The sequence below is a fragment of the Pleurodeles waltl genome, chromosome 6 (assembly GCF_031143425.1).
Source record: "Pleurodeles waltl isolate 20211129_DDA chromosome 6, aPleWal1.hap1.20221129, whole genome shotgun sequence".
Taxonomy (NCBI): domain Eukaryota; kingdom Metazoa; phylum Chordata; class Amphibia; order Caudata; family Salamandridae; genus Pleurodeles; species Pleurodeles waltl.
In genome coordinates this window covers 140,381,372-140,398,511 of record NC_090445.1, presented here as the reverse complement: position 1 = coordinate 140,398,511, position 17,140 = coordinate 140,381,372, and positions in this window count along the sequence as shown.

The following is a 17,140-nucleotide window of genomic DNA, read 5'->3' as shown; positions in this document are numbered from 1 at the left end:
GTTAGGTGAGTTGTTGAGGGTCCCGTGCTGGAGGCAGAGAGCCAAGAAAAAGAAAACTAGACTAGAGCGATGAGGACATTCATGCAGGAAGGTAAGTGCCTATTTCTTTTCTTTATTTAATCAGTGTATACATATAGGCATGCAGTCACCCACCTATTTGCCCGTCCCACCACTCTCTAGTGCTGCCAGCCACCACTGAGCGGGTGCAGGTGAAAGGCCCTACCGTGGAGAGTGGGTCGGCCCGGTGGCAGTGCATGTGGCGATGTCTGGGGTTGAGTGTGTAGAGCTCGGCAAGCGTGAATCTGCGGGGGCGGGAGGGTCAGGGGTTGTGGCACTGGCTACTGTCCAGGTGCGGACAGGCACAGATGGGCTTGCTGTTGGCACACCTTCAGCACGCCCCCAGTGCGCCCGCTATGTCGGCGTGCTGTGGCCTACCTTAAGTAGGTCCTGTGGTGGGTGGGGCTTCTCTTGGCAGGAAGAGCTGTGATCATCGGTGCTGTCATTTGGTCAAACAGTGGCAACTGGATCAGACTGGAATAAGCAGGAACTGGAGGCCACAGACATGTGGCAGGCTAGGTGCCCAGGTGCCTAGATACATTGGGTCAGATATTAGAAGCACTTAGCGCTATCTTGCGCCACATTAGCATCATTTCTTTTATGCTAATGTGGCATTAGATTAGCAAAAATTCCACACCATTTTTACACTGTGGTGCAATGCGCCACTTAGTAAACCCTTGTGCCACATTATGCCTATGCCAGGCATAATATATGCAAGGGGGGCATGCCGGCGTTTGGAGGCCCAGTAAAATGACGCAGTGGAATTTATGAGATTCCACTCTGCCATCTTTAGTGTCATTTTTAATGCCTGCCTAAGGCAGGCGTTAAAATGACACCCCCATTGTTTTCAATGGGCCTCTTTCACTTTGCAGGTTTAGCATCAACATTTTGGGCATTAATCCTGCAAAGCACCAAACTTTCTGACGCCAGTTCCCTAACATGTGCCATGGTGCACAAAAAAAGTGGTGTGTCATGACATGATGCACCACTTTTCATAAGTCTGGCCCATTGTTTTGTAAAGCTCCTGTCAAGTTCCATGTATGTAGCTGAATCCTGCAAGTGTTCTCTTAGTTTTTAGGTCTGGCCTTTGAAACAGTGCATTATTTTCAGAAACATCATACATAGTACACATTCATCAAGGGGATTTTGTTCAACAGACTTCATAATTTTGTTCGTTGACTTGTCAATTGCATTTTACTTCAGCCAACTGCTGCATAAAGCATGGGGCACTGAGTTAGCTCACTTCACCCATTGGATCTCTTCACTTTAAGTGACAGCGCAAAGCTTGTGCACATTGTTCATATCCACTTTAAAAAAAGTTCCTTCCCTTTAAATTACAGAGCTCTTATAAAGTGTGCTTTTTAAATATCATTTTTGTATATTACAGTTGAAAAACTCCAGATGCCGAGTTAGAGGGGGATTTGTTCCTGTCTCCTTTTTAAAGTTTCTGTTAAAATATTTAAGTGACATATTGTGACTGCCTGCAATTTGAGGCTTCGTTGGGTGGTGTTTTTTTCCTTTCCTCCTTCACAAAATACAATGGTTAAATGCATGGCACAGCTGAAATAATTGTTTTAATAATAAAAAATCACTGTTGAAGCAGTCTCCTCAGAGAATGCCTTTTAAACTTTACTTTTTTGTTGCATGAACATGATGGCCACATTTAGGAGGTCGTCTATTTTATGTTCTGTTTACCATTACACCAGCACTCCAAGACTAGTCCTATTGAATTTGTTAAAGCTTGTTGTTCACAGTAGTCAGTGTGGGGTAACAAACCAGTCAAAATCTCGTTGGTTGGATCCTATGGCTACTAGAACACGTTTACAATATTTTTTTTTGCAGCCAGCTCGACTGTCCTTGAACGGATGGGAGGGCCAGCAATTTCGAGGCAGTTTGTGGATTGCTGACGGCTGTTTGCACAGTGTCCTACGAGTTGAACCATATCCCAGAAAAGCGTATTTTTTCCTGTGATTTGATTCCGAAATAAAAATATGCTCAATTGTAGACATTGACTTGCCCGTCGAAAATAACACAATCTATGCTATCCAAGTGGGTATAACATAATATCACATAACTGAATGGATTTAAAAAGTCAGTTCAAATCTAATGATAGCTGAAGAAAGGCAAATATTAAGACGCAGATAATTGTTAATTATTGATGCTGAAAGCTACACCAGGACTATGGAGCAATTGGTTTGGATGCGTTACATTGTTGCGTACGAAACAGAATAGTTGTCTTGTTAAACACTTTCTTATGCTACCCTCCAGTGGGAATTTTGGTTCATTGCAGACTAATATTGGCGTATTTCCAGAAGAATCGGCGCAGTAGTTGCCAAAACCGACATCATTGCCTGGGTTGAACTAAGCCAAGCGATGACATGCGATAAAACAATAAATAAAAACTTCAAAGAAGGGAGGAAAAATGCTTGAAAGAAAATTACTGTTGTGTTCACGGGTCAATGGGACCTAAGCTAACAGCATTCGACAAGAATAGACAAAATAAATCCATGACTCGTTTTAACGAAATTGCTTTTGGATTTTTAGTTCGTTGTTTTGTTTATTTTAATTGCAACAACTTGTCGTCCCCGCAGGCGTAGATCTCGACAGCAAAAAGTACAGAGATTTTAGGATACTCCCCTCAAATAAACACTTTGAAGGAAAAGAAAATGTGTTCTTTAAACGCATTTACTCGGTATTTGTGCATAAAATTAAATTGCTGCGTAATTGAGAGAATCGGGAATGAGTATTCTTACTTTGTTAGGAGAAAATGCTTTTCTCGAAAATATATTTTTTAAATTATATATAGGCAGAAAAAGGCTACTTTAAAAAAATGAAGAGGGTGAGTTCCAAAATGGGAATTTCCTTCACAAATCTGGCTCAAATTTGGTAGACGTTAATGTAGCATTAGTAAGCTTGTAGTAAGACAACTATCCACGTGAATTCGCCAGAGTTGGTAATTGTTAAATTGTTATTTTCCAGCCACCGCGATCTAGCTGAATTCAGTCAGATATACCTTGTATGTAGATCTTACATTTCCTGCAACACCTTCCTACAAGCACCCTTCTCTAGATCCACTCAATGTGCCTTGCCGCTCTACAGCTCCTTTAAATGACCTTCCCCACAGTTGCCCTTGTGCCCCCAATTTCACCCTCAGTGCACTTTGTGTGCCTTTCTTCGTGTTTGCAACCTCTCTGAGTAGCCAACTGTAGGAAAGTAGCCTCTTTCTAGCATGGTTACCCCCATCTTTGGCCTATTTGTGAGTGTGTGTCAGTGTGATTTTACTGTGTCACTGGGATCCTGCTAGCCAGGACCCCAGTGCTCATACATAAAAACCTAAATGTCAGTGTGTTTGGCCTGTCTCACTGGGATCCTGCTAGCCAGGACCCCAGTGCTCATAGATTGTGGCATAATGTGTATGCCTGTGTAGTGCCTAACTGTGTCAATGAGGCTCTGCTAACCAGAACCTTAGTGCTTATGCTCTCTCGGCTTTTAAATTTGGCACTGTAGGCCAGTGACTACATTTACCAATTTCAATTGGCATACTGGACCCCCCTTATGAGTCCCTAGTATATGGTACCTAGGTACCCAGGGCATTGGGATTTCAGGAGATCCATATGGGCTGCAGCATTTATTTTGCCACCCATAGGGAGCTCAGACAAACCCTTAAACAGGACTGCCACTGCACCCTGCGTGAAATAACGCACACGTTATTTCACAGCCATTTTCACTGCACCTAAGTAACTTATAAAATCTCCCATATGTCTAACCTTCACTTGCTGAAGGTTAGGTGCAAAGTTATTAAGTGTGAGGGCACCCTTGCACTAGCAAAGGTGCCCCCACATAGTTCAGGGCCATTTCCCCAGACTTTGTGAGTGCAGGAACACCATTACACACGTGCACTACATGTAGGTCAAGACATATATGTAGCTTTACAAAGGTAACTCCAAATATGGCCATGTAACATGTCTAAGATCATGAAATTGTCCCCCCATTCCAAATCTGGCATTGGGGAGCCAATTCCATGAATCCTGGGGGCTCCACCATGGACCCCCAGTACTGCCAAACCAGCTCTCTGAGGCTTGCACTGCAGCTACAGCTGCTGCCACCTCACAGACAGGGTTCTGCCCTCCTGGGGTCTGGGCAGCCCAGTCCCAGGAAGGTAAAACAAAGCATTTCCTCTGAGAGCAGGGTGTTACACCCTCTCCCTTTGGAAATAGGTGTTACAGGCTGGGGAGGGGTAGCCTCCACCAGCCTCTGGAAATGCTTTGAAGGGGACAGATGGTGCTCTCCTTGCATAAACCAGTGTACACTGGTTCAGGGACCCTTTCTCCCCTGCTCTGACAGGAAACTGGACAAAGGAAAGGGAAGTGACCACTCCCCTGTCCATCACCACCCCAGGGGTGGTGACCAGAGCTCCTCCAGTGTGTCCCAGACTTCAGCCATCCTGCTTTGCAAGGTGTGGGGGCACTCTGGAGGGCTCTGAGTGGCCAGTGCCAGCAGGTGACGTCAGGGACCCCTCCTCATAGGTCCATACCTGATGAGGTAGCCAATCCCCCTCTAAGGGCTATTTAAGGTCTCTTCTCGGGGTTCTCTTCAGATTCTGCTTGCAAGTTTACTTCAACAATCCCCTGCAACAACTTCAGCATTCTCTGACCTCGGATCAACCGCAGCCTGCTCCAAGAAACGCTGTAACTGCAACAAAGTGTCCACAAGAGACACTTTTCTTCAGCAACCTCAGTTCCAAGTCAGCAACTGCAACAGTTTCCATAGTGTGCATGCTCTTGGGACTCCCTGTCTTCATCCTGCACCAGAAGGACTAAAGAAATCTCCCGTGGAGTGACGGAGTCTCTCCCCTGCTCCAAGCAGGCACCTTCCAAGGTGATGAATGGTTCCCTGGGACTCCTCTCACGGCAATGAGCATGCTCCTAAGGACACAGAGGGTGGACATCATCGACATAGACTGTCCTGAGGTCCTGCTGACGCAATTTGGAGGAGGTAAGACATTGCCTTCCCTGAGAACAACAGTAACCCTGTGTTTTGTGTCTTCTTTGCCTCCTGAGGCCTCTCTGCACTCTTTGCAAAATTCCTTTGTGCACAGCCTGGCCCAGGTCCCCAGCACTCCACTCTGCGATGCTCAACTCGCTGAGTTGTTCTCTGGTGGCATGGGACATTCTTTTTTTGTGCTGCATCAACTGCATTTTACACCTCCTTTGAACCCAGATCCTGCAGCTTCTGGGGGTTCTGGCTGGTATCCTGGGGTCTCTCTAAAGTGCTGAGAGCCCACTCTTCCTCCTCACACATAGTTGAGTCCCCCAGGTCCCTCCTGGGTCCATCCAGTGCCATTTTGATTAAAAATGCACTTTTGCCATAGCCAAGGCTTGTTGGTGCCTTCTAACACAAAATCTCATTTGCAACAATCTTCACACCATGGGACATCTTTTGCATCATGCAGAAACCCACTGGCATCTTCCTAGGGTACATTTCTTCAGTCTTCAACTAACTTGGGACTCTTCTTTTGCACCCTCTTCAGGGATGGCAGAGGCTACTGTCCTTCCTGGAACTTCTTTCAACTTCTGGACTTGGTCCCCTTCCTTAGCAGGTCTTCGGATCCAATAATCCAGCAGTTGTTCTTTGCAGACTTGGTTGGCTGCTGCAAAATCCCTAAAACCAGGTGTAGTGTGTCCTAAGGAAACTTGCAGTACTTTACTCCTGCTTTTCTGGGCTCTGGGGTGGGGTAATTTACTTACCTTTACTGTATTCTTACTCTCCCCCACAATTCTGCACACACTACACTTGTCTTTTATATGGTTTGTGTTGCCCCTAGACCTATTTTCTACCATTACATTCTATAGGATTTCCTACTGTTTGCATTGTTCTATCTCTATTTACTTGTCTAATTTTGGTGTCTAGTGTATAAATTGTTTACAATACTTACCTTCTCCAGAAGGAGTATTGTCTCTAAGATATTTTTGGTACTGTGTCACTCAAATAAATACCTTTATTTTTGGTAACAATGAGTATTGTCTTTGCTTGTGTATAAGTATTGTGTAACTATAAGTGGTATTGCATGAGCTTTGCATGGCTCCTAGTTCAGCCTAAGCTGCTCTGCTATAGCTACCTCTCTCAGCCTAAGCTGCTATAACACTACTACATTTACCCAAGGTACCCACTACAAACCAGGCCAGCCTCCTACACCAACCCCCCAGGCTGACCAGCGGAACGTCATATTATGATACTCCCACCAGTCAGCCCAGTGGAAACAACGTAATACTACTGGGGGTGATGCTCCCAGGCTGACTGTGGTCTCATCTCTGAAAGTTTGGTTGTCGGCTTGCCCAACTGCCAAACACGCAATGAGGGACTCATTTTATTTAAAAAAATAAAAACTGTATGAGGTTTAGAAGACTATCAAAAACATGTTGCTGATGTAAGGAGATTTACTATAACAACCCCCCAACCACCATGGCGGGGGAAGGAAGGCACTAAAGGTCAATACTACCCCTTCCTTGTTCAAGGGCAATGACAAACCCACTCTCATTTGTATCACTGAGTATCAAATGGGATTCACCAGCACTGTCCTTCACTGGTTCTCCTCCTACCTTTTCAACCAACACCAGTATGTTCACATGGGCACCTCCAGGTCATAGAAGATTCCTATCATGTGTGTAGTGCCCCCAGGGTCCCATAGACTGTCCTGTCATATTCAACCTTTACATGGATCCACTTGGTGCTCTACTCCTAGATAGCAGCATCATTTTTGCCAACATGCAGATGATGCACAACTCTGCTTGAAAATGACCTCTCCGTCAGACATGCAAAGCCTCAAATACTACTTGCACTTTATCCAGGCCGGGATTGTCCAATATCTCAAGCTCAACCCAATCAAGACAGAATTCCTGTTATTGGCAAAGAACAACAAACAAGACACAGCACAAACGTGTGGCTCAAAGACATGAACCTTGACGGCTTTGAACCCCAACTCTCACAGAATGACAAGTCGCTTAGATTCACCCTGGACACCATTCTCACTCACAAGGAACACATTGCTAAAGGAACCAAAGAAACAAACGTCAAACTATGACTATTTCCCATGTATATAAATGTGTAATTGAGAAACCAAAAATGTAAGTGTAAAAGTTGTTACTTGTTAAAAATGTTTAGTATGTAGTCTAATAATCCCATCCATTATTACCCCCATCGTGCTTGCAGTATTGATAAATCAGTCTAAAAACTCCACCAGATCCCACACACCATTCTATGTTTTGCGTATAACATCTAATGTTGAAAATACTCCTTCTGTAACCACGATGCTGTCCATAATGCTTGCTGTTGGTCCACCCTAGGTGTAACGTCTAAAATTACTAGATGAGTCAAGTAAAATTAGATGATTTGATCTCCCTAACAGAACAGGCATATTTGTAGGGGGTGTTTTCACCCTGAGAAGTATCTACATGCAAGTAAGTGGAGTATTTGTTTTTCCAACTTGTTTATTGAACTCAGAAGAACAGTCTGTATGGGCCAGCTGGGGTTTAAACCTGTGATCATAAGGTCAAATACAGTCCTGTACAGCAGATACATTAGTTTTCAAGGCCAGAGGCTGCACTACAAAACACCACTGCCCTTCTGTGATATATATTTTACTAAGACATTCATTTATGGTTTGTCTTTTAGTAACACTGGCTAGGAAATTGTGTCAAAGTCTGCCTTGGGATTCACAAGTATTGCTTGTCAAATACTATATTGTCCATATACAAAAAATTAAAATAATCAATAGAAAGCTGACATATTGCAAAACTGATGGTTATTACGCTTGTCATTTCAGTTTTTCTAACTTTTTCCTATATTTTTCTCCAAATATTAACTAATTTCTATGGAATTTGGTGAGCTTACTTTTGCTGCTTCTATGGGCATAGGGTAATTGGTAAAGAGTGGATGAGCCATACAAAGCAGTAAGGGGTAATTTCACAAAGTCATTTATGAGTATGTGAAACACTGCTCCTGTAACATTGGCCCAAAAACATCAAAAGTCAGAAGATTAAAGGATTATTCATAAACAGTAGAAACAGAAAGGACTGTGCTTTCATTAATAGGGAGTTTGACAGTTCAGAGCCAATTCTCATAAGGACTACTAGTTCACATACTCAAAAATGCATCTATTAATTGGCCTCTTAGAAAATGGAATAGAAAATTATGCTTGCCATCAATTCTTACCAAGGCTGAAGTACAAGTAGTCATCGAAGTTCACATGTGGCAAAATATGTCAGATCAGAAAGTCTTTAATTGAAATGATATGTTAAGGCAAATGATTTTGTTACAACCTTGCTGATTTTTGTGACTTCATATTCTTCCTTTGGTTTCCGTGCATCCCCCAGGCTCATACGTCGCCTTACCCTACCCATGCAACCCCTCTGTGTGCCCGTTTGCACCCTTGTACTCCTTTTTTACAACCCTTAAAACTCTGCAGCTCCTGTGTGCTCCCCAGTCAGTAACCATATCAAAGCTAGTAGGTTTTGCTTGTAATTTAAAATGCAAGCTTTTTTTATTTACTCTCTCCCAAAATTCAATAGGATGTCTTTAATAAAATTTGGATAATTGTATCAGGAGAAAGTGCTTTACTACAGCACAGCAACTGTTTCGATAGATCTCATAATACCTACCCTGGATAGATTTGATTTCCTAAGCCTAAGAAGCCCCTTCATAGTCATCCATAGCTCAATATAATATACTATTCAAGCTGACAAATAGTCTAAACTACTGAAACGATATAGATGCAGATTTAAAGTTTGGAAGAGAGGGTATAATCTACAATAATGGCAACAGAGTACCTTCACAAAACTGTCAGTTTGTCCTCCTTATTTAGAGATGGGTGGAACAAAAGTAAGTCAATGACGGAGCATACTTTGCCTCTGTTGCCTAAATCTTCCTCTGATGACCCGATAGAGTACACAGTCATGACCTGCTTTGCTCAAAAGGAGCAGGGCGGGTGCAGTGCACGGGGGTGGGAGGACTTTAAATGTAATTAAATTTTTTTTTTTTTTTTTAATTACCTTTTCATTGCAGTCCCATGCCATGCTCCTCTTCCCTTGTTGACTGCTTGCAGGCACAGGCTCCCAGCCTGCCCTGGGGCCAATCCTGATGCTGCTTTGAGCAGCGTCAGGAATGGCTGGGCACTCCCAGGCAGACTGGCAGCCTGTGCAGGCTCTCTCCAGCCTGGCAACTGTGTTGCTGGGCTGGAGAGAGCCCTATGCGCATGTCTGTTTGGCCGGCCCAAATCAGCCAGCCAAACATACATGCGCAGTGATAGGGAGTGTTGAGCACTCCCCCTCACAGTTCCTCACTCCAGATGCCCGCCCCTTTCACAACGAGGGGATAATAAACATAGTTTATTAACCCCTCGTTGTGAAAGTTTTGCAGCTTCTGCTGCTGGCGGGGGGTGGGGGGTCAACGCTCCTCCGCCCTAATAGAGGAGCCACCACTGGGAGTACAGGCCATTGGAGTTTAGTCATCCGACTGCCCACTCTATTTAGAGTGGGCAGACAGATGTCCCCTGCGCTGGCACTAAATTTAGCTGCCAGTTGTATTGTCCAGCGGATCAGAAGAGAGAAAACAGATGTTTTCAGGTTTATATTAAGCTTTTTGGTAAAACCTTTCCTACTATCAATATCCTGCATGATAAGCAGTGCTTCTATTGCATTCTGAATGACTAAATTGTCTTTTGCTCTCCTAGAGCCTTCCAAAGAATAGAGATGTGCTAAGTAGACAGACATGTATGCCAAAGAAAAAATGTTGCATAGCCTCTGATTATTTAGTGCGTTATTTGGCCACACATCCCCCAATCCTCCAAGAATTATCAGCATTTTATGTAACAATGTGTTTCAAATAGTGTATGAGACCCGACCTGTACTCTAAAGATCAGAGGAAAAGACACCAGAATGTTGGTTGGACAGAATGCGTGCAAAATAATTTGTTTCCTTCAACTGATCGCCTACATATTAACTCACGAAACGCAATGTAAAGCACACCAACTCAGGCTTTCATTCTTCTGATGTATGGATCACCTCGTCAGTTGAACCAGTGGTTTCCGCTGCGGGACCGGCACTTATTTTTCTGCTTCAAGCATTTAGGCCCTTATTTATGGGAAAATGCTAGAGCGCGATGCTGCGCCAAAATTGGCAGCACCGCACTCCATCATTTTTACAATGCAGGGATGCGCCTTATTTAATTAAATATGGTGCTCCCCTCTGTTGTCCCCTGCGCAAGGATGTCTGCGTAGAGGGGTGTGATTGTTTATGTGCTGGAAGGTGTCCCTTCCTGCACATAAACAATCACTAATGGTGGTTTGGCACTTCTGTGTGTGCTACAGAATGCAAAGCACACAGAAGTGCCAAAGCGTCATTTTGAAATGATTTTTTATGTGCAGGAAGGGACACCTTCCCGCACATAAACAATCATTTCTGGCATTTTGCTCTTTCTATGCATGCTGCATTCTGCAGCATGCATAGAAAAAGCAAAAAGTGAGGAGGAATAAAAGTATTCCTCCTCGCTGTGCCTTGCTGACGCCACCCCTGGGGTGTCGTTAGATTTTGGTACTGCCTCAGGTTTACAAAGCCTCATAAATCTGAGGCAGTGTCAGAATTCAATGGGTGTTGCTGTGGCACGCACACAGCAACACCCATTGCACACCCCTCTGATGTGTAAAACTGCATCGGAGGGGCCCATATTTACAAGGACGCGTAATGCCACAAAAAGTTGTGTTTACCTCCATGTAAATATGGAGCAGAGGTTAGCGCCACTGGAGCGTCACATAAAGTGACGCTCCAGTGGTGCTAGGGGGTCTTAAATATGCCCTTTAGTGCTTGAGCAAAGACACTTATGGGAAAGACGAAGGAAGAGAAAAACGAAAAAGTGTCACAAAGGGAGAAAGCAGAAAGATGTAAGAGTGATCTGAAGGGGCAGGGAGTGGCTGTGAATGCTCGCACATTTAGGGGCATACTTAAGAAAAGTGGCCCTGCACTGTGTGGAGGGCCACTTTTCTTGCACCTGTTACCGCCCCCCTACTGCCACTATGTGTGCGCCATATTTAAAATACGGTGCACCAGGGTGCAGGGTAGAGGGCAATAGCGTCATTTTTCATGATGCTATTGATGTACTCAGCAGGAGTAGCGCCAAGATATTGGCGCTCCTCCTGCAAAGTAGATTGGCGGCCCATTATAAATAATGGAAGCCCCCTTTTAATGCCTACTCTGAGCATGCGTTAAAATTGCCGTACAAAATGGCGCAAGGAAATCTGTTAGATTTCCTTGCGTCGTTTTTTCAGCCACCTTAATGGGGGAACGCCCCCGTGGTGCAGGGATAATATAACGCAAAGGGTTACCAAGTAGTGCAATGCATGCATTGTGCCACTTTGTAAATGTGGCAATAGGATTTTGGCCTTGTTGGGCCACATTAGCATAAATAAAATGACGCTAATGTTACACAAGGTGGAGCTTATAAATATACCCCTTAATTGCAGCAGCCGCGTGTTTCAGAAGAGAGCTTTGAGCACCAGCACGTTTTTATTTACGACTTAAGCACTGGTATGGACACATAGGGGGTCATTACAACCTCGGCGGTCTTTTTGCAAGACTGCCGAGGTACCGCCGTGCGGAAGACCGCCTATGCAGGCGGTTTGCCGCTCGCCGTATTATGACTGTTGGCTGCTCTCCGTCGTTATTCCGACAGAGAGCCGCCAACAGCCATACTTGCGGGCGGCGGGGAAGTGGAGGTTGCTCCACCTCCACCGCCACGCCAACAGAACACCACCCAGCGAATCACGTCCTGTGATTCGCCGTGGCGGTGTTCTGTTGGCGGTGTGGTGTCGGCGGAGCTGGCCGCATGGCTCCCGTCCCCTCCCGGAGGATCGACGGACCAGGTAAGTCGATCGTCCGTTAGGGGAGGGGGGTGGGGGGTGTTGTGTGTTGTGTGCGTGCATGGGGGTATGTAGAGGGGGTGTGTGAGTGCGTGTATGCTTGCGGGGGTGTTGTGTGTATGGGAATGAGTGCGTGTATGGCTGTGGGTATGTCTGTATGGATGTGTGCGTGTATGTTTGAATGTGGGTGTGCGTGTCTGTGTGTGTGGATGTAGGCATGTATGTCGGGGTGTGTGCGTGTGTGTGTTGGTGGTGCCTGCATGCGTGTCGGGTGTGTGTGAGTAATGTTATGTTGGGGGTCAGGGTGGGGAGGGGGGCCCTGCCACCTTTGGGGGGTGGCAGGGGTGGTGGGGGGTGTAGGGGAGGGAGTCGGGGTGGGGGTGGGGGGTGGGGGAGACCCCTATCAGTACCAGGGAAGGAATTCCCTGGCACTGATGGTGCTTACCGCCATGGATTTCATGGCGGTTGAAACCGCTGGAAATCCACAGCGGTAAGCCGGGTCCAAATTCCGCCGACGCCGGGCTGGAGACCCAGGTCTCCAGCCCGGCGGTCGTCTCCGCCCTGGCGGGCGGGACGGAGAACCGGCAGATGACCATGGCGGTAACCGCCATGGTCATAATACACCAAGGTAAGACAGCCAGCCTGTTGGCGGTCTTACCTCCGGTTTTCCGACATCCGCCAGGGTTGTAATGACCCCCATAGTATTCATAGTCATAAGAACCAGTGCTTTAAAACAATAAGAGTGGGTTAACACGATATATACAAATGGCGTTGGATTGTTGATAACTTTTGGGATTAATAATAACAGATTGCAGAAGTGTGGACATAATAAACCTTTGGAGTCTTCTGGGTGCCGAGTTACATATTTCTTGTGTGCTAATGTTAGCGTTACCTTTTGCACAGCTTCCGTAATGTTTTGTCTGCATTGTGCAATGACGTTAGCCTCCGAACACCAATGGTTGGGAAATGACCACTTGCCTGGTATATTACACGTCTCCACAAGGTGGCAGTAGCGGCTACCTTTTGCAAGAAGCGCCGAGCGGGATGAAGAAAAGTGTAGTGCTTAGCATTTATATAACATTACAGGGAAACCTATGTTATAATAATAAACACCCTAACTGGCAAAGAAAATCTTTTCAGTAGGCGTACTCATACGTGTGTGGAATTATAAAACGCTCTTGAAATACCCAAAGAATTTCAGGTGTACTGCTGGGAATTCGAGGTTGTTGCATCTTTTCCTCATTGTTCATATGTCTAATTATGTATGCGTTCCACGAAGCACTATATGTATAATTGTAAAAAGAAAAAATATTCCAAAAATAGAGTTTGCACCTGCCAACGTATTACTTCTCTTCCCCCTTAGACGTCCACAAAATCTGGCCGATGATTCTGCTCCTTTCCTAATTTTAAATCGCATTTACAACTGCCCCAGACAGGATTAAATATCAATTTGTTTTTAGAGTGAAAATCTACCTTCAAACATTTTAGGAATACTCACAACCCTACGAATTTCTAGGTGTCCATCAACATTTGGAGGTGCGTCCACTCTGGATCGTTTTGTTGGCAATAAAGCCAAATTTGCACTCGTCGGAATATTTTTGTAATCTGGGACCAAAGTTAGCGCATGTCATGCTTTTGCTGGTATTAAGTGGCCACATTGTTCTCCTATTCTGTAATTTGGTGTTTTTTGTGTGACTAAGGTGCTAAAACTGTGCCTTAAACATGGTATGGCCACATGTTTGAGTATTTGCAGGAACCGGAAAAATATTAGAAAATCGCATAATTGTATTACTACACATACGTAGAAGACTATCTCATTTGTGTTCGAGGCTAAAATCCCTAGTTGTTTTGAGCTATTTTCAGACTAGGATTTAAGAAATGCATATTTCAGGCTGTAAAATGTTAAGCAGCGATCACCTGCCCTGAGACTAGACGTACTATTATAGCACCCAGGCCCTATGCTTCAGATTCTGAAGCTCTCGGATGGGACCCATGGGAGAACTATGAAACAGACAGATATTTAACCATTTTTTATTCTATTGAATTATGCTAGACAAGGTTTTGCCTTTGTATAATCTTTGTAAACATGGGGATTAGCCAAGCACTTTAGTAACAGAGGTTACAAACTCCGACTGATCGTCAGTATATTGGCTCCCAAAATATGGAAGTCAGAGGGGCATGCTTTCTGGTTACTCTATTTGCCACTGTGGAAGATGAGAATACTTTACGTCATGTTTATGCTAGGCGAGGTTACCATATGGAAAAAAACACATTGGCCAGATTTACAAGGCCCTAGCGCCTCCTTGTGCCATACTATAGTAATTTTCTTTTACCAAATATGGATCGCGGAGGATTTTCGCCACACCATATTTACAAAGTGGCGCATGTGCGTTGCGCCACTTTGCGACCCCTTGCACCACATTATGCCTGAATCAGGCATAATGTATGTAAGGAGGGTGTTCCAGCATTAGGAGGCCTGCAAAAATGGTGCAGTGAAATCTACACGATTACTCAGCATCATTTTTGGTGTCATTTTTTACGCCTGCTCAAAGCAGGCATTAAAGTGAGGCACCCTATTTAATCAATGGGCCTCTTTGCACTTTGCTGCACTATCGTCCACATATTTGATGCTAGTGCAGCAAAGCGCCACAATAGCATAAAAAATGTTTACGCTATTGGCCTAAAGGGCGCTGTGTTGCCCACCGATGGTGTTGTTAGGTGGCGCAGGTACAACGGAAGAAAACCGGTGCATCAGCTCTGATGCGCCAGTTTCTTGTACATATGCCGCATTGTTAAAGCTATTTACATGCCTCCAATGGGGTTCTTACAAAACAAATAGCAATAAGGATGTGATACCGGATCAACTCCCAGGGTTAATGTAGGGATGTATATTGCAGCATATCTTGGCCTTCATTTAAAGATGAAGGTGATTATATCCTTTGGGTCGTAAGGCCAGGCGGAGAGGACTTACACAAATGTATCCACATCCATTAGGGTGGGTGGTAGTAAAATCTGCCTGGGCCGCTTTCCTGCCTGCCCTCTCATTACCTTCTGCATGTCCATAAAGTGAGCACCTGGCAGGGTATTGCTTTGGCCACCCTCAACGCCAACGGTGGTATTCTGGCCCTAAACTCCATGACATTATATTACTGATTTGGCATAGGAAGCCTGCGTTGTTTTGGGGGGGTGGGGGTGAGGGCTCGATGTAATTTGCTTGATCACGCCTAAAAAGCCTGACAAACCACCTGAGATTTACCACCAGCAAAACTCCCACCTGTCACCACTTTTCTTCACGAACAGGGATGGAAGCTTCCACCCTACAGTGAGCCTGCACTCTCCATTCGTGTACAAGGCCAGCTGCACTGATAAACGTTAGCCAGCGAGAGGCGAAGGCTAAGGGCCAGATGTAGCAAAGTGTTTGTGCCTCGCAAACAGTGAAAAACGCCATTTGCGAGGCGCAAAAACCTCTTTGCTATGCAGAAATGCATTTTGCGAGTCGGATCCGATCGCAAAATGCATTTCCGACTCGCAAATAGGAAGGGGTGTTCCCTTCCTATTTGCGACTCGCAATGCTATGCAATTTCATTTGCGACCGCGAAAGCAGTCGCAAATGAAATCGCAGTTACCATCCACTTGAAGTGGATGGTAACCCAGTCGTAAACGGGATGGGGTCCCCATGGGACCCCTTCCCCTTTGTGATTGGAAAAAATATATTTTTTCAGGGCAGGCAGTGGTCCAATGGACCACTGCCTGCCCTGAAAAAAACCGAAATTAAATGTTTCGTTTTTTTTCCCACGTGCAGCTCGGTTTCCTTTAAGGAAAACGGGCTGCAGATGGAAAAAAAAACTGCTTTATTAAAAAGCAGTCACAGACATGGTGGTCTGCTGACTCCAGCAGGCCACCATCCCCGTGAGTGCCCATACTAGCACTGGGGTCGCAAACTGCGACCCACTTCATTAATATTAATGAGGTGGGTCTTTGCGACCCCATTACGAGTTGCAGAAGGTGTCTGAGACACCTTTCTGCATACCAAATTGCGACTTGCAATTTGCGAGTCGCACGGACTCGCAAATTGCAAGTCGCAATTTGGTTTCTTGCTACATCTGGCCCTAAGTGCTCCCCAAGCAGTCTTCAAGCAGAATCAGTAATAAAATCATGCAAAGCCTGTCCCAATCTCGCCTGGTGCGAAGGTCACCTCTGTTGCCCATCTCTCTCTGTGCTAAACTGCTACATTATTTCATTGTCATATAAACTTTCAGAATAAGCAATTAGCCCAGAGTGGTGTAATGACATTTCAGTTATTTTCATTCTGGTGGTAGCAGAACATGTCTCCATAATTAGCTGAATTTAAATAAAGATCCTTGTCTTCAAAGAAAGTATAGTATTCTAACTCAAATAGCATTGCATTAACAGTATCAATATCCCAATCATCAGAATGTAACCCAGGTAAAATGACGTCACCCATGGCTATTTTGAATACATATGAAATCTGCAGAATCTTGGTGGGGCCGAACACATCAAAGACAGCTTTGTCCCAAAGAATTCCATCCGTTACCGCCACAGCTGAAACGTTCACATGGGGCAAGCCTCTTGTCAGTCTATGGAAAGAAGAATGAGGAGTCAGCACCTCCTTGACCACATCTGTGATTGAAAGTTTTGAGAGATAGTGGCCGTTGATTAACAAGAAAAAGACAGTCACAAATCCCATCCAAAGGAAAAAAAATGATCAAGGCTAGGATAATCCTAACGTATAACCAAGGTAGAACCAAATAAGTATGTTTTAGCCATGAAAAGAAAACACAAATTTTCATAGGTGGAGTCTCTGAGATAGTGGAAGAGTCAACAGAGTGTGATGAAAAGTCATTCATAGCCACAAAATAACCAGAACCAGTCTGTCAAAAAAATGTGAGCCAAAGGTGGTAATAGAGAACTAGTAGTCACAGAGGGGTAGATCTGTAGAAAATAATCTATCAACATAAGATATTGCAGGAAGTACAGTACTCATGATTGCATTGCGGCGGGTATTTGCAGAGGAAATTGGAAGTAACCAATGTGATTCCGTGCCCCCGCCCCCAAAAAGTGGGGAGAAATATATTTGGTGGTGCTCATATGCTGCAGAGGAATTTCCTGCATGGTAGTGAGAGGAGTTAGGGAATTACCAAGGACTGTTCGTGG